The sequence below is a fragment of the Asparagus officinalis genome, chromosome 5, assembly GCF_001876935.1.
Source record: "Asparagus officinalis chromosome 5, Aspof.V1, whole genome shotgun sequence".
In the NCBI taxonomy this organism is placed as follows: domain Eukaryota; kingdom Viridiplantae; phylum Streptophyta; class Magnoliopsida; order Asparagales; family Asparagaceae; genus Asparagus; species Asparagus officinalis.
Window position 1 is genome coordinate 124,399,666 of NC_033798.1, and position 19,544 is coordinate 124,419,209.

General features: G+C 33.5%; 1 pseudogene; it reads left to right on the forward strand.

Annotated features, from left to right (window-relative positions):
- Positions 632-17,667, forward strand: LOC109842555 (annotated as a pseudogene).

Consider the following 19,544-nt stretch of genomic DNA (forward strand, 5'->3'; position numbering starts at 1 on the left):
TCGCTATAAGTTAGGTTATAGCGACGGAATTTTCCGTCGCTATTTTTCCGTCGGCAAAAAAGTTTTACCGACGGAAATTTCACTATTGGCGACGAAAAATTTTCGTCGCCATTAATTTCCTGACAGAAATTTTTTTTCAGGAAATTTTCGTCGCTAAAACCACTTTTTGCGACGGAAATTCCGTCGCTAAAAAGTGTTTTAGCGACGGAAATTCCGTCGCTAATTTCCGTCGCTAAAACCCAAAAGTTGGAAAAAATTTGGGTGCGGGCGTGCCCAAAAATTTGGGCAGCCCGTGCCCGAGAGAGAGATTTTCCCCCAAATCCCTCTCTCATTTCCCCCTCTCTCTTCATTTCCCCTCCCCTAGCTCCCTCTCCTCATCCCCCCTTTCTCTTGTTGGCTTCTCAACCGCCGCCGCCGCCTACTGGGCACCGTCGCCACCTGCTGGACCACCGGCTCGCTGGAGGGTTAGGAGGAGCTTGAGCTTGGTGGGGTTTTTGGTTGCTTGTGGAGTTTCGGGGTTTCTTGCGGCGGTGGCGGTTTGTGGGAGGAGGGAGCTGGCTGAGGTTTGTGGGCCTAGGTTTTGGGGAAGGGAACATTTAGGAAGGCCTATAAGGCCGTGCTTGAAATAGGGATGGTGGTGGCTGTGAAGAGGCTGAAGGATGTGAATTTGAGTGCGAGGGAGTTTAAGGAGACATTTGAGGGGATTGGGGCTATTGATCATCCTAACTTGGTGCCTTTGAAAGCTTATTATTTCAGTAAGGATGAGAAGCTGCTAGTTTATGATTTCATGCCATTAGGAAGCCTTTCAGCATTGTTGCATGGTGAGATTACTTTTTCTTGTTATTTTTGCATATTTTTAAAGCTTATTTTAGCTGAAACGGGCTAAGTGATTTATTGTTCAATTGGTTATTATTTGATTAGTGGGTATTTGTTCTAGTGCTTGCTCTAACATAAGCGTGAGTTCAGGAGTTATCTTTTGCAGATTATATGTAGGCTTTAATTGCATTGAATCTAAATTGACAATGAGCTTTGTGGATGTTGGAGGTTTTTATGTGAATATATGTAGTGTTGAAGAAAATAGGGTTATCATAAGTTTCAGGGCTGTAAGACTGTTCTCTTTCATGTTTATAAGCTCAAATCTTAGTTTTGGTGGTCATACAAGAATTGATAAAAAAAAGTAGAATTAGGTGTGCTTGATTCCATCTTTTATTTATTAGATTGTTAAGTTGCAATAATTGGGTTGGATGGGTAGTCAATACGAGGATTGCTACAATTGTGGGTTAGGTTTTTATATTATCTGATGTCTGCTTTATCATTATGATTTGTGCTGGAGATGCTTGTTGATGTCCTAGAGATGCATGTAACATTGTCCATAAATATTAAGAATTATCCACTGGTATACCACAGAAGTCAATGCTAATGATGTTCTCTAATAATCACCAACTAATTTGAAGTTTGCCTTAGAATCTTTTGATTCCTTTCGGCGGATTCCTCCTTAAGAGTCATGTCTTGATGCATTTCTAGAGCCATAGCCTAAGATTTTAAAATTATGTGTATCTTGAAGTTTCCTATCATTCAAGTGAAAATTGTTTGATGGGTTCTTTTTATGCATATTAATTAAGTGTTGGATGTAATTTGTTAGTTAAGTAATTAAGCTAGGCGGTGATTGTACTAGGGACATAGAATGAAGTAGGCACTCGTTGAATGTCTTTTTTTTACTCTGTAGGGTTTATGGTGCTATGCCGATGCGCAGCGGTATCAAAACATTTAGTATATTACTTAGGGGTTGATATCGGCATGGTGTGTTAGGAAATGAGCCTTAACCATTTGTGAATCATTGCGTTTGAATGCTTTGATATAACAGAATGTGGTTGAATGCTTTGGCATAACATTTTCTTTTTTTTCTGTGTCTATATAATCTGTGATCTTGTCAAAATTATACGGTAATGAAGTGATCTATGGCTGGAAGTAGAAAAGAAAAGGAGAATGTAGATTGAAAGAAAATGGATGTGGTAGTTGATAGCTTGACTGCTAGCTGATGCTTCCTAAATGTAACTCAACGATGAGGTCTTGTAGGATTGAATAGTTTCAAAATTTCTATGTTGTAGTATGTTCCGGGTATTTTATCGTAGTGCTTGTTTATGTTCTGGGTATTTTATTATAGTGCTTGTTTTGTTTTCTTTGGCTAACTATTCTGATGACTTTTCGCTTCTATTTACTTTTTTAGCGACCTTTGTTCTACAGCTTTAAAAGGGGGCTTCCTTTATCTATCAGGCAAGCGCTGAAGCTATCAACTGTGGCGTTCATCTTTTCAACTGTACTTGCGACATTTCTGCCAGATCAATGTAAGAGGAAGAGCACAGTCTGGCAATTTGTTGTTCAGCTTTTCTATCTTTACATAAGAATATGTGCGTGTGTATAATACATAATTAAGAATATGTCATGATACTCTCTTCGAAACATATAATACATAAGAATATGCCATGATACTCTCTTATTGTTATACATTTGATTTATATTTACAGGCCTGGACTTGTAGACAAGGTGGAGTTGGTGATGAGGATGATGATGATGATCAGGAGGACTGATTTGTTTTTTTTTTTACCTTTGAAAACAATGAGTATGTTGTATAAACAATATTTATCATGGTGTGTGTTGTATAAACAATTTTAATTATCTTGAGATATTTTTATTAAAATATATGTGTTATATATGCGTGGGAATGAATATTATACTGCTAATTGAACATGGTTTTAAATTTATTATATTATTATACAGGTTTTTTCAATTTTCAAAATATTTTTTTAAAAAATATTAGAAATATTTAGCCACGGAAAATCCGTCGCTAATGTTACTTTTAGCCACGGAAAATCCGTCGTTAATGGTACTTTTAGCGACGGAATTTTTTTTTCTTTTTAAAAAAAAGAACAACGGAAAATCTGTCGCTAATGGTACTTTTAGCGACGGAATTTTTTTTCTTTTTTTAAAAAAAGAACGACGGAAAATCCGTCGCTAATGGTACTTTTAGCGACGGAATTTTTTTTTCTTTTTAAAAAAAAGAACGACGGATTTTCCGTTGCTAATTGTCCGTTGCTGACTTTTAGCGACGAAAAATCCGTCGCTAAAAGTAATTTTAGCTACCCTCAATGTACGGACGGTATTTTGGCGACGGAATTTTATTTTTTCCGTCGCTAAAAGTTTTAGCGACGGATTTTCGACTTTTAGCGACGGATTTGTCCGTCGCTAAAAGTCATGTTTCTAGTAGTGATTGTTACCCTAATAACCCAATAAGTTCACATTTTTTCATTTAACCCGATATATTTTTTTGGCAAAAAGACCCCAACATCGGGTGTTTATAATCTTAAGATTTTTCAGATGTTTTTTGTAATTATTGGAATTTTCAAGAGGTTGATATAATTTTTAGATTTTTAGGAGATATGCTTCTAACTATAGATTTTTGGGGTTGTTTTTGCTTTTTATATATTTTGTGTTTTTCAGTAATTTTTTTCTTTGTCATTTTCTAATTTAAAGGGTTTGTTTATGATTTTTCATATATTTTAGGGGGTTGTTTACAATTTAAAATTTTTTAGGATGTTATTTGTCATATTTATTTTTTATTATTTTTATATCTTTCATGTGTTTGTTTAACGTTTTAAATTTTTAGGGGGTTGCTTTTTAATTTTCAAATTTTAAAGGAGGTTGTTTGTACTTTTTAGATTTGCATATGTTGTCTGTAATTTATGAATTTTCTATAGATCATTTATAATTTAAGAATGATAAGAGTCTTTTCACATTTTTAGATTTTCTAAGTTTTTTTTTTTTGCAATTTCATGAAACCCTCAAATATAACATGAAGGCAAATCTCACTAAAACCCCGACAATATTATTATTTGGAACTAAATCTCAAATATCTTTAAAACTTCCACCAAATGCCCAATAATTTTTGGCAGAAAATCCTCAAATTTAACATCATTAATTCATGTGTAGTCAAATGACCAAAATACACCCAGTAACCCAATAAGTTTTACGTTTTTTCACTTAAGTCCTGATAATTTCTAGCAAAAAATACAAAATAATGGTTATTTATAGTTTTAAGATCTTTTCAGAGGTTTGTTTGTATTTATTGGGATTTTCAAGAGGTTGATTATAATTTTTACATTTTAGAGGGTTTTGTGTCCAATTTTTTATTTTTCGGAGTGTTGTTTATACTTTTTATATTTTTCAAGTTTTTGTAATCTCTCTAGGATTTCTTTGTAGCTTTCTAACTTAAAGGGTCAATTTATTATTTGTAAGACGTTTTAGGGTTTGTTTGTAATTTAAAGTTTTTTAGGATTCCATTTGTCATGTTTTACTTTTTATGGGATTTTTTGTAATTTTTATATTTTTGTATGTTTGTTTGAATTTTGAACTTTTAGGATCATTTATAATTTATAATTTTTAAATCGGTTTCTTTGCATTTTATGGATTTTTAAGAAGTTCTGTGTAATTTATGAAATTTTGTAGGTCATTCATAATTTTAGAACTTCAAGAGTACTTTTTTTTTCAAATTCAATATTTTCAAGGTTTTTTAAAATTTTCAAAATTTTTGGGGCTATATATTTTTTTTGTAGCTTTCAAAATTTTCTAAGTATTATTTGTAATTTTAGAATTTTTTAGTAACTATTTGTAATTTTCTCTTCTTTTGGGTTGTTCACAATTTATGGGTTAACTTGAAAATAAGATCAATTTGAGGGGGATATACCATCTTTGAGGTTAAATTTTAGCCGATATGAAATTTTAGGTAAAGCCAATTTGGAAGTTAAGTGTAAAAATCAAAATATTTTGGGTGTTTCTTAAATTATCAACTTATTAGGGATTTAATACAGACATTAGGGAGTTTACTACTCAAAAAGTTATGAGAGGTTTATTAAAATTTACTTTTTTAAATAATTAAGGAGTGACAATGATAATTTTTTTAGAATTTTTTAATTATGAATGGTTAGAACTTGCTTAGAATTAACAAAAATTTAATTATCAGAATTTTCTACTTTTTTATGAAAAGAAATTTCTAGTAATGGATATGAATAGTTTTAACTTAATGAGAATTTTTAATAAAATAAAAATAGTTGGACACATGTTATCTTTTAATAAGATAGAAAATTAGTTCCACTATTTAATCTCTTTTATATCAAATTTTGGCTAAATATTTTACCTTTGTTGTAATCTTGTTGTTATATCTACATACGTCGCATATCATAAGTAAGAATCGAACATGAAATATAAGAGTAAATAAATAGAGAAGAGAAGAGATAGGGAGAAAGTGATCATCTTATTTTATTCATCCTCATTTCTACATTCATTTTGTCTTCTATGGATTACATTATATAGATGTGGAAGGGAATACTAAAAGTCACAAGTAGGTGAAGAGACTTCTTCTAGTAATGTCCACATTCATTGTATTTATATTTACAACACTCCCCCTTGGATATTACTACATGATGTCAATGCCTCGTTAAAAACCTCGCTAGAAAAACCCAGTGGGATAAAAACTAGTCGAGGAAAAGAGTACACGATATTAGTAGAGTCTTGTTACATTAGTTGCCTCATTAAAAACCTTTAGCTAAGAAAACCCTGTGGGACAAAACTTAGCAAAGGGAAAAAGAGTATAACTATAGATCTTCGGGATCCAAACTTGTGTTGTATTAGTTGCCTCATTAAAAATCTTTAGCTAAGAAAACCCAGTGGGACAAAACTTAGCAAAAGAAAAAAAAGAGTACAACTATAGTCCTTCAAGGTACAATCTTCGGGATTACGTTAAAAATTCGCTCCCCCTGATGATGACAATCTTCTGAGTCTATGCTAAGAAAAACCCAATGGGACAAAACTTAGCGAAAAAGGGCCAAATTATGATAATAGACCTTCAGGGCCCAATCTTCAGGATTGTTCTTTAAGAATTTGCTCCCCCTGAAGAAGATAGTCTTTCAAGTCTGTGCATATTGTGAACATATTTCTCATAAGTTGATGTAGGCAGAGACTTAGTGAACAAATCTGCAAGATTGTCACTTGAGCGAACTTTTTCGATGGTGATTTCGCCATTCTTTTGGAGCTTATGTGGATAAAAAAATTTTGACGCAATATATTTTGTCATGGTTCCATTTACATATACACTGCTCATTTGTGCAACACAAGCTGCATTGTCCTCATAAAGGACATTGGGGGGAATATCATCTTTCGCTAGACCACACGAGCCACAAATATGTCGTATCAACGATCTTAATCATACACATTCTCGTGAGGCCTCATATAAAGCGATAATCTCTGAGTGGTTATAAGAAGTAGTCATCATAGTCTGCTTAACAGACCTCTAAGAAACGACAGTACCACCACAGAGAAAAAACATAACCAGTCTGGGATCTGGCGTTATGGGGATCATATATGTAGCCAGCGTTCTAATAGCCCACCAATGTTATATCTTGGTTTCTTTTATAGAATAGTCCAAAATCTTTTGTACCTTGAAGATAGCAAATAAAATGTTTAACGTCATTTCATTGCCTCCTTATAGGATAAGCACTATACCTTGCTAGCAAGTTCACCGCAAATACAATATCAGGCCTGGTGCAATTTGCGAGATAAAGAAGTGCTCCAATGGTGCTCAGATAGGGAACTTCTGGCCCTAACATTTCTTCATTATCTTCTTTGGGTTTAAATGGGTCTTTATCCACTTCGAGGGATCGGATGACCATTGGTGTGCTAAGTGGATGAGATTTATCCATATAAAATCTTTCCAAAACCTTTTTCACATAGGTTGACTGGTGTAGAAAAATTCCTTATGGGAAAATGCTCGATCTGCAGGCCGAGACAAAACTTGGTTTTTCCCAAGTCTTTCATTTCAAACTCCGTCTTTAGGCATGAGCTAGCTTCTGTAAGCTCCTTGTGCATTCCAATAACATTTATATCATCAATATAGACTGATATAACACAGAAGCTATTTTTGAATTTCTTTATAAACACACAAGGACAGACATCATTATTTGCATATCTCCTCTTCAGAAGGAACTTGCTCAGTCAGTTATACCACATACTACCCGACTGTTTCAAGTCGTATAACGACCTTTATAATTTAATATTATACATGTTGCGATTCTTGTTTTCTCTTAATTCAGGAATTTTAAGTCCATCAGGGACTTTCATATAAAAATATTAGCGTCTAATGACACATATAAAAATGTGGTCATGACGTACATATACCTTTATAATTTAATGATATACATGTTGCGATTCTTGTTTTCTCTTAATTCAGAAATTGTAAGTCCATCAGAGACTTTCATATAAAAATATTAGCGTCTAATGACTCATATAAAAATGTGGTCATGACGTACATATACTGCATATATAAATTCATAGTTTCTGCCATATGTATTAACTTGCGGAACGTAATACAATCACTAATAGGAGAATATTTTATATTTAAATCGATATCGGGTCTCTGCGTGAACCCATTGAGCTATGAATCTCGCTTTATATCTCACCACTGATGCGGCATAATTATGTACCAAAATTGCAAGTGCACAATTTATCAAGTTATAGTATAAAAAATATCGATCCCACGAGGAAGGTGATTTTAAGAGATTATTAGAAATGATTCATATGTTTTGTGCATGACAATTAGGAATAAAGAATAAGTGTGATTTTGATGAGTGGTTGTTTTGATTTATGTGCAAGAGATAATAAATTGAATTTTAGAGAAGAAAGAATCAAAGAATAAATAAAATCACAAGGCAAGAAAGAAGAATGAATAAAATCAAGAAATAAACCAAGAATGAAAAGAAAATTTAAGAAAGTTAAGATGGAGGATTCAAAAGAGGTAAGAAATCTAGAATATAATCCACTAACCAATTTCAATTACAAAATACAAACTATTCTTTTTTATCATATTTCAACTTAGATTTATTAAGCATAGATTATCAAACCATTTAAGGAAAGTGTAACCTATCAAATTATCATCTAAGTTAAAATTACTATTCATGATAAGAACAACAACATGATAATAATCCTAGAATTCATAAGCATAACCTATCAAACCATTTAAGATAAGCATAGATTATCAAATTCTTCTTCTACCGATTAGTTCTCTAGTTGATTATCCTAAACATGAACATTTTAAGTACAAGAGAATAATTCATACAATATAAAGGAAATTAGACTAGTTTCATATAATTCTAAACTTCCTACAAGAATTAAATTCACATCTTTAAGAAATAAAAACAAGAAAAAGAACTAATTACAAAAATAAAAAGAAAAGAAAAATCTAAACTATGAACAAGAAATAAATCTAACTACAAAGAAAATAAAAATCTAAACTACAAAATAAATTGCAGAAATTAAATGCAAGAAAAATAAATCTACTCTACAAATTAAAGTGCAAAAAGAAATAAAAAGACAAGAAAATAAATCGAGAGCCATTGGATCAAACTTGAGCCCCAAGACAAGCACAATCAGCCATTGACGCGCGCTACAGTAATCTGGCATCGATGCAGGCATCGATGTAGGCATCGATACTCATTATTTCCAAATTCTGATTTCACGGATAGCTTCGTCTCGTCGAGATAGGCGATTGTCATATATTATATGTTAAATTCCGCCTTCCGGATTAGGAGATATCGTCGTTTCTTTGCGGCCAACCATTTTGAATATGATTTCTTTTCATATTGGATTTTTGATTTTCTCCGGCTTCTACAGGCTACTCGGCTTGATTCTGGACTTTTGGATAATTTGGAAATTGATTTTCCAATGGGCTTCTTTGATTCATTTCTTCATTTAATCGATGGGTTTTTGTTGAGAGATGAGAGTTTGAGATTTATTCTTCATTAACCTGCAATTAAAAGATAAAAACAATTATTAGTGGTATATTTATTCATATAAAATAGATAATAAGGGTATAAAATTGTAATAAAAATGTGATTATCAACCACCTTACAATTTCATTTATTTTTCTTATGAAGACCCATATATATCCTGCAGGGATATATGAACTACAGGTTCAAAATACTTTAGCGAGTTCAGCTCAGCCTCAATTGCCACTTTACATCTCACCTAGTCCTAGTGCTTCAAGCACTCTATTACCGACTTAGGTTCTGGATCCAGATTATTTTTGGAGATAGTAAGAGCAACTATAGAGGCATCTATGTTGTCGATAACCTTTATATTTCTATTATATATTTCTCCTTTTTCACAAATTCGTGGTCACTTCAATTCATATTTTATATCAACCAAATCCTCGTCATTTCCCTTAACAATTGGATTTGGCCGTTTCGCATCTCCAGTATTGTGATTATCAAGTGCACGTGCAATTTACTGGAGATTCCATCTTCAGGATGAACCTCTTCTGGAGGTTATGAGAGTGACTGTCTTTCTATATATATAATTTAGTTTGCCGCGGACTTTTATCTTTTACACTAACATGTTTTATATGCTTCTGGCACAATATGCTTCTGGCATACCAAATCATCAATGATATATTCAACATGAATATGAGGTTTAGTCACTCTTTTCTTAGCAGCTTATCATTTAAACTTCTGGTTCAGTTTGACTAGTACGTGGATATAACTATTGAAGATCTTTTTCACCAATAGAATTTCTTGACATTATTTTGTATTTTGGGCACTAATCTCCCCCTAATGTCGAGAATTGATCTTCAATAGAAATGCAGTCAGCATACCAAATTATAAATCGATCCCCAACATGGGCCATAGGTACTAAATTATTGACGGAGTTTCATAAATAATGTATGTACCTTCACCGAAGTCCCATAGAGGTATGCTATAGTGGTGATATATAAACATGGACTGCAAATAAAGAATACGCAGATGGGAAATGTTTCGCTTCTTCACCACGTATTAGATAAAAGGGGAAAATTGTGATATGTAGTTGGTCGGATTTGGTTTGAATGCCCTATTTAATTTAAGAAAATCCGACAAATCATATTTTTCCCAAGATGACCCAATCGCTCATGCCAGAATTTAAAAGAATTTGGGTCCCTAAATCTCAAACTCATCGCAACATGTTGTATTTTAGGTCAAACAAATTCTAAAATATACACATATGAATAAAAACCACATAGGTTCACAAGAGTTTAAAGCAAAATCAAGATAAATTAAAATTGTCTGACAAATGTATATAATCCAAATATAGAGAAACCAAATAGTTCGATAAGATCCATTACCTTCCCCTAGACCAAGCTTATGAATATTAGTTTGAATTATGACATGTGCTTCAGGCACTACGGCTGAACCAATTAAACTTGCATTATGGTTTCTCACAACAACTGGTTGTGTTTTTAACAACTACTAATACAAGGATTAGTTCATAATGCTTTTAGTTATACTATTGTAAGAGTACAAGGTTACTTGTTGAATTGTATTCAGTCGAGGGTTTAAAATCCAAAAATGGCTACAGGATAAGATCTCCTACTATGTTCATAGCCTCCCCCTTGTCCACGCGTATAAGAAATTTTTTGAATTGTAGCATGTGCTACAAACACAACTCATAAGCCAACTAGTCTGACATTGTGATTTCTAATCATCAATTGATTGTGCTTCTCTGCGACTACTAATCAATTCAGAATGTTAAGTGCAATTCTTGGTCATGTACTGCTGCTGGAGTACAATATTATTTGCGTGGAATAGGGAAAAGAATTTTTCGATCAAATTATTATCATTGTCTGTAATGTTCTGCTTACAAAGTTTTAGCTGCTAGATAATTTGGATCATATTTAGTCATGTATTTGAAATCCAAAAAGTTCTGATTCAGTCTGCCAGTTGCGTTTGAGGGAAGATTATTGGTTTCCATAGATCAAAGTGATCCTTCAGGGATTGCCCAAAAAAGTGAATACTTTTTCACGTCTTAGAAAATTTAAAGTGTTTGCCTTCTGGGAAAATATACTTAAAGAATTAAGAAATATAATCGTGTAAAAATCACAAGGGTGTCAGTAAAAATGAACGTTCAAGGCCAAAGACAAGTAATAGTTACTATTATATATCACAGTGTACTAATCACGGGGACGAAAGATTAGTGCATGAGAAATTAGAAATTTTTGCATATCCAGAAGAGTGACTCTATCTCAAACTTATAAAAGATTTGACATCCTTTAACTGTTGCTTGCATTGATAGCATTTGAAAAATTCAACATCACATTTAATGCAATAGTACTAGTCTATAAGCATTGATAGCATTTGGAAAATTCAACATCACATTTAATGGTAGAAGACTAGTAGAAAATACATTCTTATGGATGTACTAAATGCAATCTGGTGAATCACAGGTGAAGAAATCGCAATTACAAAAGTTTCCCTATAGACCTTTATAACACAAACTACAAGGAGTTATGCAATTATATTCAAGGTAGTCTTTGACTTTTTGACCCAAATTACTCATGTCCAGAGATAAACTATGCTCACCCTTTTACAAACCCTTTATTTGCAACTTGCATAACTAGCTATCATTTAAACAAGAAAGCAACGTAAGACACATTTATTTGTACTTCTAAAGCTCCATCTATGTGCAGTATTTTTGTGAATGACTACTACTAAAACCCCATCTCATCAATGACATGAGCAACAACAAAAATATACATCCATATATGCACAATCAAGTTTTTTTTATTCACATGCATGACATATGAAAAGACCAGTGATAAAAGATTCAGAGTAGGGCCTTATGCTTGATTCATTCTTTACTAGCCTATCTAAGGCCCAAGTTTGACTACTACTTGGATATAACTATGCTTCTGTAGCATTATGTGCTTTTTCTTTGGCAGTTTTGTCAATTGAATATATGCAGGTTTTCTTTGGAGCCTTCATTAATGACTTCAAGTTCATTCCATGCATCCCATTGAGACGATATAAGAAATAGAGTTGGGAATAAATCAATGTCCTTTACAGGAGAAAGGTTAAGATACAGCAAATAACATGTGCACACTACTACTTACAAACAAATACAAATTGTGAGAAACTTTTCTATCTGATATTGCAATTATGAGGATTGGCACCTCGGCTATTTAGTATCTTGATTTATTGCAAGATTGAATTTGGATACATTTGTAAATAGACAAAGGTAGAATGTATTATGTATTGTTACCTCGTAAGATGTGTACACCGAAATAGCTCTTACCACCAACGGACGATTACGAACCGGCTAGCTAGAGCTTTCGTGCTGATAACGTGTTGTAATCTTGTTGTTATATCTACATACGTCGCATATCATAAGTAAGAATCGAACATGAAATGTAAGAGTAAATAAATAGAGAAGAGAAGAGATAGGGAGAAAGTGATCATCTCGTTTTATCCTCATTTCTACATTCATTTTGTCTTCCATGAATTACATTATATAGATGTGGAAGGGAATACTAAAAGTCACAAGTAGGTGAAGAGACTTCTTCTAGTAATGTCCACATTCATTGTATTTATATTTACAACAACCTTTAAATTATTTGAATATATTAGGATAATATTAGAATATAATATCCAAAAGACAAAAGGGTTAAGGGTAAATTGACCATGGAAAATTTTTCTCACACTCACTCTTTTATAAGGAGTAAATGATATGATATGATTTGTTTAAAATAATTAAATTCGAATCCAAATTTGGATAGCTAATTGTAGAGTTTTTTTTGAATTCAAACTCCTATGCTCGTTATTTGATAAATATCCACGAGTATTCATAAATATTTACCGAATATCAAGTATATTAATATTGCTAAAGATATTAATTTTTAATTATTAATTAAATGTATAAATTAATAATATTCCTTTGTAATTATGATATATTGATGTATGGACAAGATGTGTCCACATCACTACCAAGGATCCTTGGCCCAAGTATACCCATATTTCTCATATATATATATATATATATATATATATATATATATATACACCCTTTAAAAGAGGGAGTTCCAAAAAAACTTTACCCTTCCCAAAATAGCCTTCCACCAAATTTAATTACCAAGTCAGTGTTTGGGTACCGATGTGTTTTTTCAATTTCCGTTTTTTTTCTTCATTTATTTTCCCCCAAACCAACGTCATCCTTATCCCTCACAACATCCGCAGAAATCAAAAGCCCTAAATATTCCTTCGGTTCCTCCTCTTCGCCTTCTCCTCAGCCCATTCGATCTTCCGTTAAAAGTTTTTAAGATGAAGGAATTAAGGCATAGAGCATAAAAGATTGTAGCACTAATACTCGATGAAAATCTTCTTTGAGATCAGAAAGCAGAAGTACCTCGAAGCTTTGGATAGGTGTGTGTTTCAAGTTGATGTCTGTATCCTGATTTTTGCCAGTTTTTATTTGTTTTTTTAAACTTAGCTACTCTGTTTATTTCAGCCATGATAGAGCAAAAGCCGTGGAAATTCTTATTAAGGTTCTTAAAGTCTTTGTTTCTTTCAATGAAGAGCTTTTTAAGGAGATTACCCAATTGCTGACCCTGGAGAATTTTAGGTATTTCAGTTTGTATGTCCTTGTGATGTTGTGATTTTTAATTTTTGATAATGCATTAAAAAACTCATTTCCCCCCTTAATTGTGCAGGCAGAATGAACAATTGTCGAAGTATGGGGATACAAAGTCGGCTAGAAATATAATGCTCTTGGAGCTTAAGAAGCTTATTGAGGCTAACCCCTTGTTTCGCGACAAGCTTACATTCCCAGGCTTCAAAGCTTCTAGACTACGGACCTTGATCAACCAAAGGTATTGCAATACCTCTGTACTCATTATACAAGTTCTTCCTTTACGTCCATTATATGATTAACCTATTGACGTATTCTCAAATATGGTTTTCGGCATATAAGAAATACACCACTTTGCTATAGCTGGCGAATAGATGCAGTCTGAGCTATTTGTATATTTATATCTTTACTTGGTCTATTGCGAGTCACACCATATATAACACAGTAATTCCCTAAACGAAGATACATAATACAAGACACTCTTTTTACTAATTCAAATTTTTCCTATAAGGACAACTTTCAGATATTTAGTTGATGTCAAATGAGCTATTTAATGTTCAATTTCCGAGAATTGGTAGAATGCTGCACATACAGGAAATGCTGTAGACTTATTTATCCCTTTTTATCTGTTTACTTACTTATTTCGTGAACTTGTATTAGCCAATTAATTATTATGCTTATTATATGTATATTGGTTTTAGTCTTAATTGGCAGCATCAGCTTTGCAAGAACCCTCGCCCCAACCCTGACATTAAAACACTTTTTACGGATCACACGTTTGCTCCTACTAACGGAGCAAGGCCGCCGCCACCAACCAATGGCCCCCTTGTAGGACCAATTCCTAAGTCTGGGCCGTTTCCTCCTCTAGGTGCTCATAGCGTAAGTGAGGAGCACCACAATTGTCAAATATTTCTTGCTTTTCCCAATCCTTTCTAAGGTTTAAAAAGCTTTTATTTTTAATTTGTGATATTTCTTCCCATGCAGCCATTTCAGCCTGTTGTTTCTCCATCAGCAAGTGCAATTGCAGGTTGGATGACAAGTGGCAATGCATCCATGCCCCATGCTGCTGTGGCTTAAGGGCCTCCGGGTCTTGTGCAGCCTCCTAATACAGGTGAGCCAATCAAATGTCATATGTTTTTCGGCACATGATATGGCGTTGGACATTACGTGCTTAGTTGAGTGCATATGTTTTCCCAGCTGCATTTCTGAAGCACCCCAGAACCCCTACAAGTGCCACAGGTATGGATTATCAAACAGCTGACTCTGAACACTTGATGAAAAGAATGCGAACTGGCCAATCAGATGACAGGTATGGATTATCAAACAGCTGACTCTGAACACTTGATGAAAAGAATGCGAACTGGCCAATCAGATGAGGTACATTAACCTTTTTAGCAATTAGAAAGAACACTTGATGAAAAGAATGCGAACTGGCCAATCAGATGAGGTACATTAACCTTTTTAGCAATTAGAAAATTATTTGTATGTAAGTTGATTATTTTTTATAGCTGACATGTATGCCATAATAACTAAATACCTTTTTAGGTGTCATTCTCTGGCGCATCACATCAATCCAATGTTTATTCCCAAGACGATCTTCCCAAAAGTGTAGTACGAACACTTAATCAGGGCTCTAATGTCATGAGCTTGGATTTCCATCCGCAACATCAAACATTTCTTTTAGGTAATTTCTTGTATTAATGTGGGAATTATGAAATTACAATTTTTTTATTAGCATTTTGCAGTGTTTTCCCCTTGATTTAATGAAGTTTTGTTCCTGCCTTTATCAACCCCATAGTTGGAACAAATGTTGGTGACATTGGAATATGGGAAGTGGGATCTCGAGAAAGGATAGCACACAAGAATTTTAAGGTCTGGGATGTCCAAAATTGTTCAGTGCCTCTACAGGTATCTACTTGAACTGTACCTTTCCAAAAAAAACTTCATAACATGATTACCATAATAGTTCTAATTCGTGTTCGTTTTGTTGGATTTTCTCATCTCGATCTATTCCTAATAAAACTTACTCCAATTTACAGGCGGCCTTGATGAAAGATGCAACAATATCTGTCAACCGCTGTTTATGGAGCCCTGATGGTTCTGTTATTGGTATTGATTAATTCTTATTTAATGATGTTCCATTTATAGATGGATTCCTTCCTTCCTTGTGGGGCGAGTTAGTGCAACAAGATTTTCTCACTGGTAATTTTGCTCTGCTCTCTGCTAGGTGTTGCATTTTCTAAACATCTCATACAGACATATGCTTATATTCCTAATGGGGAGCTCAGACAACAGTTAGAGGTGAGTTGTAATTTTGATGTCTGTAGGCAACCATATATCAATCACTCACATGTTCCGTCTGCATAGATTGATGCTCATGTAGGTGGTGTCAATGACATTGCATTTTCGCATCCCAATAAGAGCTTGTCTATTATCACATGTGGTGATGATAAGACCATTAAGGTGAGGATGACGAGGATATCTTCAAGTTTTAACCTCTCTAAGTTTAAATCTATTAATAACTAAATAGTATATCTTATAATGCTTAATTACATGAATTGCAGGTGTGGGATGCTACTACTGGACAAAAACAGTATCTGTTTGAAGGCCATGAAGCTCCTGTATATTCTGTTTGTCCTCACCATAAAGAGATGATACAGGTTTCTGTCTTCACTGGCCCCTATTTTAATCTCATTTCAACATTTAGATAGAATAAATTACTATTTATATAGTGCTTGATAATTGTTTATTATCTAGGACAACATTGCTTTTCATAAAACAATTTTTACTTGTGCTCTTGCAGCTGGATATTCCGTCATTATTGTGCTATGTTGATGGCTCTTGTGAATCTAACATGGGAGATAAAAGGGCAACCTGATTGTGCCAACAAGCATGTACTTAATTTCTTATTTATATATTTATTTGATAATTATTATATCCAATCTAACACAAATTTTGCGCATAAAGGGGTTGAATTGTTTCTTGTATGGGCGGTCATGCAATGTTTTGCAATGCTTCTACAAAATAGATAATAGCGCCAGCGGTTGTATACTCACATTACTTTAGGCAAGGTAACATCATATATTTTTGAATTGAATTTTTATCATAGTGAATTTTTGCAACCTTTGGTAAAGCAAATGCTGCCATGACTGCTTTACTCTTTGGTTTCCTATTCATCTGTCTATGCGGATTGATAAATTATTAATCTTCAACTATTGTGCTTGTTTAGTGGATAAATTTAGCGGATGTATATAATTTTTTTAAGCAATAATCTGCAAGTATAAAGTAACATTTAATAGGTACTAACCTGCTCAAACCCATACAAGCATACATACAAGAGATTAATGAGTTTGATGGTACATGTTGACTTCTTTCTAATAGGACTTGGCAGAAGCCTTTAGTATCCGATAAGAGAAAATACATAAAATTCAGACTTAGTGTAGAAGCAAGCAAACACTTCTCAACTGGTGTTTTGCATGCAAAATTTGTGTGGGTTACATTAATTTTGTCGACTTCCAAATCTTCTGAATCTTTGACCTTGTTTTTACTGCTTGTAAGCCCCTTATTTATAAACCTTGGAATTTCTTTTTTCCTATTATTTTTACGGATTATGTTCTCATATGGTTTGATGTCTTGTCCATCAAATAGATTTTTGGGTCTTTTTACTCTGTTGAATCATGTTCCTTTGTTTAAAACTACATTAGTTTAACTCTAAACAATAAATTGTCCTATAAATATCAAGGGGAAAAGTTATTCACATGATTCCTAGATGACATCTCAACCTAACAACCTAATGAGAGAATAACATGGCTTGAGGTTCAGAGGATGCAAGTGCTAATAAATTAGTATTATGGGCATATAAATGTCTATATCTCTGTACTACAAGAGGTGTATCTGCAATTAACCCTGTTTTTTTGTAATTTAATATTTCTCCATATGATCAAGTCTAAGTGCCGTCTCTCTTCATTTTTTTCTCTTTGCAGGCAAGGAGAATGGATGTTGTGTGGGGAGAAACTGCCGGTGTAGAAGACCAACTATGGCTTCTGTGACCCCATTTTTTTAAAATTTACATGTATAAGGTTAAGCTGCATATTTACAACCTCATTGTTGGCTAAAGATTCTTTTGTTGTTGCTGTTTAACGTAATTTAGATTCGAGAGCATGCGTCTAGTAAAGATAAATTTCAAATGAATTGTGGAGTCACACCATGCCAGCTACCACATTTTAATTTCAAGTGTATCTTTCATTTTATGCATTAGTAATCGAAATTACTCATAATATCTTAAACATTTTTTTTCGATTTAGGGTTTTGAGGCGTACGTTGGGATATTGCTTCTTATAACTGCTTTTGTTGGCGTTGCTTCCGAGTGGAAGGCAAGAAAACCTTGTTCTATTTTCTTTTGTTTCTTCTTATAGAATATGTAATGTCTACCGTCTTGGCATGGATGTCTCTTGACTTCTACTTTGATAAAGCAGTTCATATTTTGTGGCATCTTGCTGGTAAATATGGCAGTAGGCAACTTTGCAAACACAGTGCAGACACTCATGGCAAATTCAAGATTCAAATCTAAAATGAGACGGACAAAGAGCAAGCAAGATTTGGAACATTCTCTGTCTCCATCCTCTGCGAGATGGAGACTGCTATTGTGAAATGCTTAGCTCCCTCCTCTTCCAATGTCATGTTTGAGTTCTATCAGCAACGCTATTCATGTTTGTAAAGTATTTTTTATTTTTTTACAAATGAATTGGTGCCTATAAGAACTGCAGTCAATACTGCAGTTTACCTAACCACACTTCTGCAAATGAAGTGGTGCCTATACATATCTTGTAAAGTTGTTTTTTATTTTTTTATTTTTTTTCAACCTTGTGAGATTGATCTCGATAGAGAACGAGTTTATCCCCAACAGAAGGTTCATCCAATTGATTAGTGAGATTGATCTCGATAGAGAACGAGTTTATCCCCAACAGAAGGTTCATCCAATTGATTATTGATGATGGATTACAAAAAAGAGGAAAGAAGAGAGTTTATCCCCAACAGAAGGTTCATCCAATTGATTATTGATGATGGATTACAAAAAAGAGGAAAGAAGAAAATATTAATTTAGCAAATCTATGGCCTATATCATGTTCCCTTCCAATGTTCCATCACAGATAGGCGCCAGCAAAAAGAAATCAATGTCGAAATTCACAGAGAAATCCATGTACTTATCATTTCTTCCATACCGATGCACCTGTAACATAATCCTGTACTTATGCACCTTTCCCTTGTCCAATTTTCCACAAAAGGCCTCAAACACAACTTAAGTCAGTTATCAGCAAAATGTCAGTCATATGACCATGAAACTACAACTAATGTGAGACAAATACAAGTTATAGATGACCAATCTGCATCAACCAGTGATAATTCAGTGTGAAGAATGTATGAATCGAATCCTATATTTTCCTCAGAGAAACCAAATGAGAGTGGACAGAGATTGAGTTTAGTATATTATTTAAGTCTTCAAATGTTTGGTACACGAATCTCTACTATTTGTGATGTATTTGTCTAAACTATCCATAAATTTAATTTTATTGTACAAACGTTGTGAATTTTTAAATTTTGTTCATATCTTGGCTATATTGTTTACATTCAATAAATTTATACCAAATCTATGCCTAAATAAATTTATAATTTAAAATAATATTAAAAATTTTACCACGTGCATTGCACGTGCAATCCTACTAAATTTATAATCTACTTGGATATAACTATGCTTCTGTAGCATTATGTGCTTTTTCTTTGGCAGTTTTGTCAATTGAATATATGCAGGTTTTCTTTGGAGCCTTCATTAATGACTTCAAGTTCATTCCATGCATCCCATTGAGACGATATAAGAAATAGAGTTGGGAATAAATCAATGTCCTTTACAGGAGAAAGGTTAAGATACAGCAAATAACATGTGCACACTACTACTTACAAGCAAAGACAAATTGTGAGAAACTTTTCTATCTGATATTGCAATTATGAGGATTGGCACCTCGGCTATTTAGTATCTTGATTTATTGCAAGATTGAATTTGGATACATTTG